This window comes from Schistocerca nitens, chromosome 2 (genome assembly GCF_023898315.1).
Source record: "Schistocerca nitens isolate TAMUIC-IGC-003100 chromosome 2, iqSchNite1.1, whole genome shotgun sequence".
Lineage (NCBI taxonomy): Eukaryota > Metazoa > Arthropoda > Insecta > Orthoptera > Acrididae > Schistocerca > Schistocerca nitens.
In genome coordinates this window covers 370,100,873-370,113,911 of record NC_064615.1, presented here as the reverse complement: position 1 = coordinate 370,113,911, position 13,039 = coordinate 370,100,873, and the positions used below count along the sequence as shown (strand labels likewise).

The following is a 13,039-nucleotide window of genomic DNA, read 5'->3' as shown; positions in this document are numbered from 1 at the left end:
AAACTCCTTATCTGGTTAAGGTTCATTGAAAATAGCCTCATGTTCTGAACCCAGGGCAAAGGCACCCTATTCTCACTCCTCCACAGCCCCAACACCTTAACTCCTATATGCTTCAGCTGGTCCTTCTCAGCCCAACAAGCCACCTTCCTGGACGTTGACCTCTACCTCTCTTATGGCTCCATTCACATCTCTGTCCATACCAAGCCCACTAAGCATGTACAGTACTTGCATTTTGACAGCTGTCCCCTTTCCCACAACAAAGCAGTCTCTCCCATTTAACTTGGTCATCTCTAAATCATATATCTGCTGTGTTGAGAAGTTCTTTGCCCAGTATGCTAAAGGTTTAAAAAAGGTCTTCATAGAAAGGCACCATCTCTCAAACTTAGCCTGCAGACAGATTTCCCACGCCATATCTTCACACACACCTAGTCCTCTAGTCCTCCCATCACGCACAAGAACCAGCTGCAAAGGAGCCACCCCCCACTCATGACCCAGTAGCATCCTGCACTGGAGAAACTGAACCGTGTCCTCTGTGAAGACTTTGTATATCTATCATCATGTCGAGAATTGAGGGACATCCTACCCATTCCAACGCTCCTAACATCCGGGTCTATCCCTACACCACACTCACTCCCAAATCTTCATCACGGGCATCAGAGCCTTGCAGGAGATACAGGTACTAGACCTGCCTGATTCACCCACCCAGTGCATCCTACTGCAGTTCTGTCACAGATTTATTCTAACCCATCAGATCCAGGGCTACCTGTGAAAGCAGCTGCCTCATGTACCATCTCTGCTGCAATAAATACATACAATTTTATGTCAGCATGACTGCCAACCAACTGTTATCCAGAATAAATGCTGCCATCAAACTGTGGCCAAGCAGAGTTGAATACCTAGTGGTGGAACATGCTGCTAAGCACAGCATGTTCGAGTTCAATGGCTGCTTCGGAACCTGTGCCATCTGAATCCTTCTCTCTAGCACCAGCTTTTTCTGATGTACACAGATGGGAGTTATCCTTGCCACACATCTTTCACTCCTGTAATTCTCCTAGCTTCAGTCCCCACTAAGCCACTGCACCAACACCCTCTACTCAGCAGTCTCCCCTTCCTCTGTTGTGTCAGCCCTTCCCAAACCATGCCACCATGACATCGTCGTTGTACACCACACTAACTCACTGGCAGTAGTACCAGGCAGCCACTGCCTCTCTCTGACATATTACTATACTGCACACTGCTACACTACTCTGATTGCTAGCTACCCCTTCCCACCCTCCTTAGCAATTGCTTCCTCTTTTTTCCTCAACCCACCATACCTGACACAACTCTTCAACCCAGTCCAACTGCTGAACTGCAGCACTGTGTGTTCACCAGCATAGTGTAGCTGCACAGGTGTGTGTGTGTGTGTGTGTGTGTGTGTGTGTGTGTGTTTTCTGTAAGTGGTCTCCTTTGTTCCTAAATTATTTACATTGTGTCAGATTTCTTCATACATGTTGACCAACTAGGATCACACAATAACTTCAGTTCCTCTTCTTTCTTTGTTGTTTTCTATTTTTCCAGTTCTCCTTAGGCTTCTCACAATTATGTATTTCCCTTTCTTTTGTCCTTGTTGTTCATGATTTCTTATTTCTTTTAGCTTGAAAGCCTTCTGAATTTAGTATTTTATTCTTAAAAATATTTCTTTCTGTTATTTCCAATTCTTTGGTGTTATTTCTTTCCAGTTCTTTTACTATTTCTTTAATCCATGCTATTGTTGATTTCTTTTTCCATATTAATGATACTGATTCATAGCTATAGTATGTATGTCATAATGGTTCATGTTCATAAGAATGATTCCTATTAATAATTATGATTCACATTCCCCTTACACATGCACAACTTATCACTTTTCATATCAAGCTTCAACTGAAAAATCTTTCAGTGCCCAGGTTGGAATTCATACTCTGATAAGATAATTAGAAAAGTCATTACAGTCTATTTTTACTTAAGTACACATTATTGTCTTGACTTTGAGAGTCTGCCATATTGTCTCAACAAATTACATCTTGTGGTTTAACTGCTGAAAAAGTTCATGTATATTTCAGATTGTGGGTACATCTTATACACTACATAAAATAATGTGCACAGCATTGAAGTGTCCAGAATTACTTTTCAGTTTTAACTGAACGAATACATGTTTGTAAATGAGATAGGATAACTCAACACTGGTAGTAAGTTCAGAGATAAACTTTGCGCCAACAGTAACACACATTATAGTCAATCACTGGATTAAATATTCCTGCACAGGCACTCTTCCTCCTTTATTGCAAGGCACTTGGAATGTAAGGAAATTTAAACTTTATTTGCCAGCTGGTTCTTGTGCACACTAGTGGCTGCATCGTTGGGTAGCTGCTCGCTATGGTGACAGTGTGGCTGCTGGCCGATGTGGATGTCAGATCTTAGCTACGTGGTCTTGGAAATGTTGCACAAAGTGTGGGATTTCTACTGGAGTCTGCAGTGCCAGAATGCATACCAGTTTCCCATACTCCATTTACACTAATTATGCTCAAATATCTGTCTTGCAAGCTGTGCAAAGGGCTAAAAGAAACAAGGGACGTACGTCCATTTCTTGTGGTGGAATATGAGAGCTGTCTTTACTGTCTGATGCCACCTTTCTACCTTCTCATAGGTGGCAGGATGCTAGCTTGTCATATGATTATGCTAGAAGCCGCACAACTTTGGGAATTCTTGGAACTACGAAGTGGAGGTGGCTACTGAATCATGCTATCCAGGTGGCAATGAAGGTGTTTGTTGTTCTCTCAGCACCAATATTCACAATGGATGGAGCTTCTGTACATCATGTACATCTGTCTATTGCAGTGAAAAACTATCTTTAGCTGTCCAAAGTTGGAAGGGGGCTTATGAAATTAATGTGGTCTCAGGAGAATCTCGCTGGAGAACCTTGAAACTCTCAAATGTTGACTTTACCTGTCATCCCACTATGCACTGTTCACAATGAAGACACAAAGGAGACTATCCCCATGACCATCTTTTTAATTAGTGGGCACACAAAATGGTCAGTCAGTTACTTGATGGTTGTTTTTGCTCCCGTGTGCGGCAGATTGTGAACACGGTGAAAAGCAGCTTTGCTGAGTTTTGACAAAATGTAGGGTCTTGGGGCTTCTGCGGGGGGACATGACACAGTAATTTCAGCTTGGTGTCTGACACTAGGATATGAGTGAGTAGCTGTCCTGTTGAAGTGTCAGCTAATAAATGCTATAGTTGTGGATCTGTTGACTGAGCAGCGGTGAGTTCTTTGTAGTCCATGGTATTCGCCAAACCACAGATGTGCAAAAAATTATCAACAATGATGTTTTATGCTCCTTTTTTGTAGCACAGATCATAAACTGATGACAAACTTTACATCTCTGAACTGTCAGATGAAACACTTTCCCCTGGTGATCTGAAAAGTGAAGACTATTGGTTTGTTGTCAATTTAGTCACAAGGCAAGCTATAATTTGTGAGTAGAAATATTTAATAGCTTCATAAATTGCAAGCAGTTCTCTGTCATATGTGCTCCACAACTACTCCGCTGGTTGCAATTTTTTGAAAGAAAATTTACCCATTGCCAATGTTGGTCAGTCTATTGACACAAGGCTGCTACACCTACAGCTGTTTGGCTAGTGCCAACAACAATTGCCAGGGGCGCAGATGACACTGGGTGAGCAGCTGAAGATCTTGGGTAGCTTTTTCTATCTCTAGGGTCCACTTGACTGAATTGTGAGTTGTGATCTATTAGTCTCATAACATACACTTACAAATCATGTGATTATGGCACAGGAGACACGTCAAAAATTATGAACTAGAATCTAATACTAATTTTTTAAACTATATTTAGTCTATGTAGCAGTATCTGTATTTTCTTTTTTCCCAGGGTAGGTAAATATCTTTCTCAATAATGTTGTAGACTTTCATGCCCATATATTACAGAGTCTGAGCATATAATTTCAATCTATGGGCAGTAAACATAAAATTATCTTTATTCCTTGTACTGTATGGATGATCAAATTGGTTTTTAATGAACAATCCTGGTTTGTTGTGTAAAAATATCATTAGCTCATATATGGATAGGGAGGGGACAGTCAAAATTTTTAGTTTCTGTAATAATGGACGACATGATTCTCTTTGCTGTGCAGTGCACATATTTCTGACAATTTTCTTCTGGAGCTTCAGTACACGAGGTATATTATTGGAGCTCCCCCAGAAAATAATGCGATATCTTATCACTGATTCAAAGTAACTTAGATATGCTATGTTCTCACCAAAAACCCAGCTATACTAACATCATACGCAGGAAGTACTACTAGTGCAGACCACTAGTAGTTACATTGCTTCCTTGCAATAGTTAACTGTTACTGCCACCACATCCCAGCCATGGTGGCTATACAAATGCTACTCACATTTATTCTTGCTGAACAGGACACAATGGGCCAGACCATTGCTAGAATGTCATATTATGTGTATGTGAACCAGAATGTCTCTGTGGCATTTTAGAGATCAATGGCATAAATAAAAATTCAAAGAGACCAAAGGACATAACTACTGCTGCCTTAAATGTGTTGGCTTACGTGTGAGAGCTTGAAAGTTTGGTGTAGGGTACCTGCTTTGGACTGTCCTGCCATTTAAACTGCCTTTATTGCTAACAAGATGCAAACCACTGGCTGTTGGAATGATAGATTACCCCAGCTTGTACCATTTCTTCTAATAAGGCCTTGGTTTCCATTAGTTGTTTCAGGGCAATGTTGTGGTGATGTTGCTGGGAAATGGGTTGGCCAGATGAGGTACAGATGGGATGCACTATGTTGTTTTTGATGCCACCATACTCTACTGGTATCCATAAATTGATGAGAGATGAGTGCTATCCTTTTGCAGTTTTTCTATTTCTATTTTAGTTGCTTACAGTTTATTTTTCCATGGAAGACAATTCAGATTTTAAATCTTGTTTTCGTCATATAATAGTTCCTTTTCTTTTTTCTCATCTTCACATTTTTACATGGCATTTAGATTAAGTTACAAAGTACAGAAATTATTCTTTAACTATAGAAGGTGTTGTAAATTACTTTTTGGAAGTTCAGGTTTCATTTAAAATGTATTTAGCTTCTCTGTATTTTTATGTAAATTATGGATGAGATGAGATAGTTTTTTTGTTGTTGCTCGTAACTGATGAATGCCATGGGTGGTCGTAGGCATTGATGTTGTCTTTTCCATGTATCATGCTATAAGCAGAGCTTTGCCATGTATGTGTTACTATGCTGCCACTGTTTGTATTCTGTAATTGGTATTTCCTCAAGTCCACCATTAATGTATAATAAGCAAGCAAATCTGTAGGTTTGGTGATGTAGGTGACCACAAATGTCCAAGTGAAGTTTTAAGGAAGATGACCAACATGTGATTATGATTGTGAGGGGGGTTTAAGGAAGATTTGTCCACAATAAATTTCAGATGCATAATTACATTGCATTTTCTTGGAATAGGTGACAATTGAGATATAATCATAAAAAACTGACATACTTTGCTTACTTCTCCTCTATTATATCACAGGTTGTGGTAACTCGACAAACCGAGAGAAAGTTTTTAGAGTGTGAATATGTGTAAGAAGCATCATTTGTGGTGTAAATTCAGAAATGAGGATTAAACTCAGTTGTTATAAATATGTTTGTTATATTATATTTGCCTTACCTGTGAGGATCCACTCATTTTTGGGTCTATGGAATGATAAGTGAATATAATCTAATGTGAACAGAACAAAATCAGACAATGGAAACTCCAAGTTGGAATATCAACAACATTAGGAAAAGGATAGATTGTTACACACCAAAAAGATGACACAATGAGTTGCAGACAGGCACAGCAAAATACTGTAACACATTTAGCTTTTGGCCAAAGCCTCCTTCAGAAAAGAAAACATGAACATACATTGACACAAGCAAGCATACCTCAGATAAACGTCTGCCATCTATGGCACCTTGAACTGGACTGCAGCTTTCACATTGAATGAAAGCAGCAATCTTGAGTGAGGCAGGGAAGAGGGAGGGATTGCAAGTGATGTGAGAGAAGAGTGCTGTGTGTTGGAGCATGCAGGGACTAAATCGAGGCATGACAAGACTGCCAGGCACAGTGTCGGGATGCCGTGGGGCAGGAAGGTGGGGTGGGAGTGGGGGGAGGGGGGGGGGAGCAGAAAAGGATAGAAGAAGAAAGGAGAAAGAAAGGCAGGTGCATTGGCCTAGTGTGGCATGCAATTAGAATGAGGGGATGCGAATAGGGAGGAGGCGATAGGGCACAGGAGGTGGAAACTGTTAGGTGAAGGAGTGGGGACAGTAGGTTACCAAAGTTTGAGGATGGGATAATTTCAGAAGCAGAGGATGTGTTGTAAAGATAACTCCCATCTGTGCAGTCCAGAAAAGCTGGTGGTGGAGGTTAGGGTCCAGACGTCAGAGGGCCGGGTTGTGAAGCAGCCACTAAAATCAAGCATATTGTGTTCTATGGCACATTGTACCTCATAGTAATTACTTTGCTCTTGGCCACAGTTTGGCAGTGGCTGTTCACCCTAGCTGACAACAGTTGGTAGTCATACCAATACAAAAAGCTGTGCAATGATTGCAGCAGAACTGGTCATGACACGGCTGGTTTCACATAACCTACTCTATCACCCCGTGAAGCACCCACATCATTACCGACTCTGCTGCAAACATTACACAGCTTTTTATATTTATATGAATACCAATCTGTTGTGCACCAGGATGAACGGGCATCACCAGTATGTGGCACAACTTGCAGCTGAACATCACATGCTTGATGTCAATGGCTACTTCACAACCCAGGCCATCTGGTCCTCCCCTCCACTACCAGCTTTACTGAACTGCGCAGATATCCTTACACTTTCTCCACTCCTGAAATTATTCTGGCCTCAACCTATGGTAAACTACAGGCATGTCTGAAGGAACACTCCATCATTCTTCTTAACAACACAGGCACAGCAATATTGTGGAATAAGATGGCGCCCGGTACATAGTGTAACGACACATCGCTCTGCCACAAAAAGGAAAAAACTATCAGTTCTTTGTGTAAACAGTGCAACAAGCGTGTAATGAATGGTATCTTATGCATAAAGTGCAATTTCTGGCTGCACGAAAAATGCGCAAAAGTAAGTCTAAAACTCATAAACGACGATTCTCCGTGGATGTGCACAGTATGTTTACAAAGTGAAACAACCTACCTAGAAAATACGATCACATCAAAGGACGAAATAATCAGACTGCTGCAAAGTGATATTAAATCGCTTAGAAGTGAAATTGTGTCTCTTAAGGAAGTAAATGCGAAGTTACAAAGTGATTTGGCACCCTGTATTTGTGGGAATCCAGTACCAAACTCGGAAAAAAACTGTGAAAATTCTAGTGTGCAATCTACGAGTCCTGTGCCTCGTGTGGAAAGGAACAGTGAAAATTATCATGGGCAAAATACAATCGAAAAAGACGCAGGGCTTTTAAACTGTGGAAAATCTGTAAGTAAATACAGCTGGAAAACAGTGACATATAATAAAAGGGTGAAACGTGAAATTGCCTCACAAAAGCAGAGTAACGAAAAGGAGTTCTTTGTTATTGGTGATTCTATATTAAAAAATGTAGTTTCACCAAACTGTGAGATAGATGTTCGCCCTGGTATCCGACCTCATCAGCTCAACAAACATTTTAAAAATCTCTTAAGTGCAAAACAGTCTACATCTAAAAATGGAAACGATCCAAAGACCAATTATGAAGGTGTTTTTATTCATTCTGGGATGAATTCAATACGAAGCAGTAGCCAGAGAGAAATTGTAAGTGAGAAGAGAAACATCATTCTTTCAGCCAAAGCATTGTACACAAACTCAAGACTGGTTATAAGTGGAATTCTGCACAGAAGGTCAGTAAGCAGTTCTTATATAAGCAACATAAACAGTGCTATCAGGGAACAGTGCAACGAACTCGGGACAATATTCGTTGACCCCAACAAATTTTTAAGTGACAAATGCTTAGGAAAGGATGGCGTGCATTTAAACAGACTAGGCTCAATGAATTTCAGTAAAATGGTTACAGACATCTGTAAAATCATCAAGAACAAGGGAAACTGATACCGTGTGGAGGGGGTGAAAATTCAAAAGTCAAAATTGAAAATAAAAAATATTGTCCAGGCAGAAATTCCAATATAAATATAAGTACTAAGCATAGTAAGTTTTAGAACTCGTGTTTAACTCCAAACCTGACGGTATTTCATCAAAATGTACAATCCCTATCCAACAAAGTAAATGAATTTCAAATTTTGTTGGAAAGTGACATGAAAAACACCTCTGTATTATGTTTTACTGAACATTGGCTTGAAAAAGAGAAACTTGATATGCTATGCATTCCAAATTTTGTATTGGGTAGTTATTTTTGTCGTAAATTGTATAAAAATGGTAGTAGTTGCATTTATGTTAAAAATTGCACAAATTTTAAATGTATGCCATATGTAGAAAAATTATCCATAGAGAAAGATATTGAGGTAAATGGAATTGAAATCACAGACGAAAAAATTGCTATAATTTGTCTATACAGGGCGCCAACTGGCAATATTAACATTATGTTAAAGAACCTTAAAAATATCTTACACAAGACTACACAAAAAAATAGAAAACTAATTATATGTGGGGATTTCAACATTGACTTTGCAAGTGAGTCTAATCAAAAAACTGCTTTACTGAACCTCTTAGCAACTTTCAATTTAAAGGCTACTATAGAAACGTTGACACACATCACAAAAACCTCAGCCACAATCCTTGATCAAATATTTACAAATGTGCCCTTGAAACATACAACACAAACCCACAATACAGGCTTTGGGGATCACAGAGCCCAAGAAATTAGTATAAGATTAGGAAAACCGCTTAGTTCAACTGAATGTCTAACTACTACATCTAGGAAATATAATGACCAGAATATACATTTCCTTAACTATCTGGGAGATTGTAAGGCATGAAACAGGACTACAACGGAGAGAATACCATAATATAAAACTGAATGAAAACACTTCTGTAATATCTGATCCCCAGCAGATAGCAAATGATTTTAACTCATATTTCTCTGAGGCAGCTGAGGTTCTGGTGAAGCAAAACTTTCAAAATGCTGTCACTGCAAATCAGATTAAAACTATCCCTAGTAACAAGTCTCTCTTCCTACACGCAACAGATGAACAGGAAATGCTAAATACAATAGGGGAGCTAAAATCAAAATTTTCCTCTGGTACTGACAACATACCAGACCATATCATTAAAAAATGTGCACCCTTAGTAGTTAAGCCCATGGTAGACATATGCAATAGTTCACTTTCTCAGGGAATCTTCCCAGAAAGGCTAAAAATAGCTAAAGTGAAGCCATTGTTCAAAAAGGGTGAAAAAACAGATATAACAAATTATAGGCCAGTCTCTCTACTATCTGTTTTTTCTAAAATAATTGAAAAAATCTTTTAGAAAAGACTCGTAGATTTCATTGAAAAAAATAAACTTTTCTCAGCTACACAGCATGGTTTCCGAAAATGTAAATCCACTGAGACAGCTATTATCGATTTCTTAAATGAAGCTTTAAATGCATTAGATAAAAAAGAACACATAGCAGCAATATTCCTAGATCTTTCAAAAGCATTTGACATCATTAACCATGGTCTTTTGCTTAGAAAGCTAGAAAATGTTGGTGTCAGAGGCCCAGCCTATGAATGGGTAAAGTCATATCTACAAAACAGACACCAAATAGTTGAAGTCTTGTACAAAGAAGGAAAAAATTTAACTTCCTATCAATCAGAAAAACAGTGTGTTAAATATGGTGTGCCGCAGGGTTCCGTACTGGGACCAATCCTGTTCTTGCTGTTTGTAAATGACCTGGAACCATCCAGCCCTAACTATAAGTACATTAAATATGCCGATGATACAAATATACTTATCAAAGGAAAGACCCAAGAAGAGCTCCAAAATGAAATAAAAAAGAGCACTACACATTTATCAAAATGGTTCGCAATGAACAACTTAATAATAAACACACATAAAACAAACACTATACATCTACACACAGTGCAGAATAAACAGCCTTTAACTGCAACCATAGAACTGTTAGGCAAAAGACTTGAAATTGTAAATAGCACCAAATTTTTGGGAGTTTGGATCCAAGATGACCTAAGATGGCAGAAACACACACAACACCTATGTAGTAAATTAAATACCATTTGTTATAGTATAAAAATTCTTGCTGTATGCACATCTATGCAAGCCATAAAAAATGTGTATTATGCCCAAGCAGAATCATTACTAAGATATGGTTTAATTTGCTGGGGAAATTCACCACGCAGCAAAAGCTGTTTTATTGCACAAAAAATAATTATAAGAGCCATGGAAGGCTTAGCACCTCAATCTTCATGTAAACCCTCATTAAAAAAGCTTCATATTCTTCCATTACCATGCCTATATATCCTAGAAACAATAATGTTTATAAGGAAAATCGTAGATGAAATTAACAAGATTGCTCCAAAAAACCAAAATATCCATTCATACAACACAAGAAATAATCAAGATTTACATATGCAGTTTTCACATACAACACTAAAACAAAAAGGACCATTGCAAGCAGGAAAAAACTGTATAACAAACTACCTAAAGAAATTAAGGTAATAACTGGCATGCATAAATTCAAAACTGCAGTGAGTGACTACTTGCTACGGAATTGTTAGTATAGTGTTGATGAATTTTTATCTACAATGTAAATATGTGAAAAATTTAAATAGTTTATACAATTAAGGCCAAAATAAGAAATGTGTACATTAGATTTATCTGTGTATTATATGTGGTCTATTACATATATGTGTGTGTCTGTATAATCAAGGCCAAAAAATATGAAATGTGTGCGTGTAAAATTTATTTGTGAAATGTTATTCCCATATGTTAGAGTTATATTGCTATATACTGAAAACCATACAACAGCTTTTTTCTGTTAAACTTTATTGCAAATTATTTGACTTGTCCTATATCATTATGTACCCCTGTACAGTGTATGATTCACAGGACCAATAAATATACAATACAATATATGTTGATACTGGACAGCAGCTTTCAATTGAAATGTCCTTCCCTGTACAGCAATTATATACTGTGTGGATGGGTATATGTTGTGATGCAGGAATGAGGACATTTGGAAGTTTTGGTTCAGCCGAGAGTCATGCGCAGGTAGCCAAAGTTGATAAGGCAACCACTCGTGGGTAAAGTGGGAAATCCAGGTTTGAGTCCCTATCTGGCACAGATTTTCATTGTCGTAATTCCCTTATAAATCTGACAGTTATTCTTATTTGCAACTGCAAATACACTTCATGTATTTCATAATGGCTGCAATCACTGCAGTGCCTGATCCTTTGGACATGTGTGCATGTCCAGAGGAACATTGCATCATTCTTCTTAACATCTGAGGCACTGCAATATTGTAAACCTTAGTTAAGTTGCCTCAAACTAGCCAGTAACCTTGGGGTTGCAGCACTGTATTTTGTCAAGGTCATAGTTTATTAGAGCCTATCCATTGCTGCTGCAATTGAATCTGTTTAGCCAGTATCTCAGCTGTGGTGCATATTTCTGGAGCTGTTCAGAAATACTCATCAGTTGGTGGAGCTTGTTGGTAGCACAGTAAGGTGTCATCTCTTTGATTCAGTTCAATGTCCACCTGTTACAAAGTAACGTTGAACCATCTTATTTGTTCTTGTCCTATTTCTGACATAATATAAATTTTTTTCCTGTATTTGATGCAGTTTTGTGAAGAACACATATGAGAAAGCTACACAAAATAGTTAAACTCTTACTCAGGCCTTATTTTATCAGATTTGATTATTCATTATATCACTTCAAAATCACAAACAAGTTTGGAAGGTAGGGGACAAGATACTGGCAGAAGGAAAGCTGTGAGGACCGGGCGTGAGTCGTGCTTCGGTAGCTCAGATGGTAGAGCACTTGCCCGCGAAAGGCAAAGGTCCCGAGTTTGAGTCTCGGTCGGGCACACAGTTTTAATCTGCCAGAAAGTTTCATATCAGCGCACACTCCACTGCAGAGTGAAAATCTCATTCTGGAAACATCCCCCAGGCTGTGGCTAAACCATGTCTCCTCAGTATCCTTTCTTTCAGGAGGGCTAGTTCTGCAAGGTTCACAGAAGAGCTTCTGTAAAGTTTGGAAGGTAGGAGATGAGATACTGGCAGAAGTAAAGCTGTGAGTACCGGGCGTGAGTCGTGCTTCGGTAGCTCAGATGGTAGAGCACTTGCCCGCGAAAGGCAAAGGTCCCGAGTTCGAGTCTCGGTCAGGCACACAGTTTTAATCTGCCAGGAATTTTCATATCAGCACACACTCCACTGCAGAGTGAAAATCTCATTCTGGAATGATATTATAGTTAATTTACATGGAAAATAATTTTTATAAAGAAATATGCATTATTTAAGATTTGTCACAAACTCATGGAGGTTGTGAATTACCAAGCATTGCACTCTCATTTAAATATATGGTCGAAAGAGTCAGCCTGCAGGAATTGTGAAACAAACCTTGTCATCCAGGACCACGTGCCACAAAGAGCACAGATTCACCATGAGATGGAGAAACTCACAGGTGTCTATTGTCTATTGAGGACTAAGCACTGTAGTGTGTGAGTGAGACAGATGAGAATGTACATCATAGGGAAACCCAGCAGAAGGCTTTTGTGGCCAAGGGATGTAGCTGTGTTAAATATGGCGGGCCTAAGATTGGCCATAACGGGAAACATTTATGAAAAATATTTAATTCTGTAGTAGTGAAAATAATGAAGCCACAGTAATTTTAATCTGCCATCCCCCATAAAACTTCATGGTGATCCCAATAAAACTTAAATATTGATCATATCTATAATAGTTTAGGATTTATTGTTAAAGTGAAATTAATAAGTTTTGTAATAAAAATCTGAATGCTTTGGTCGATCTTAATGATCAACATTTCATATA

General features: G+C 38.7%; 1 protein-coding gene across 2 annotated transcripts in view; it reads left to right on the top strand.

Annotated features, from left to right (window-relative positions):
* Positions 1–13,039, top strand: part of LOC126236196 (SUN domain-containing protein 2-like) — a 436,500-nt gene that overhangs the window by 381,760 nt on the left and 41,701 nt on the right. The gene's annotated exons all lie outside the window — the stretch shown is intronic.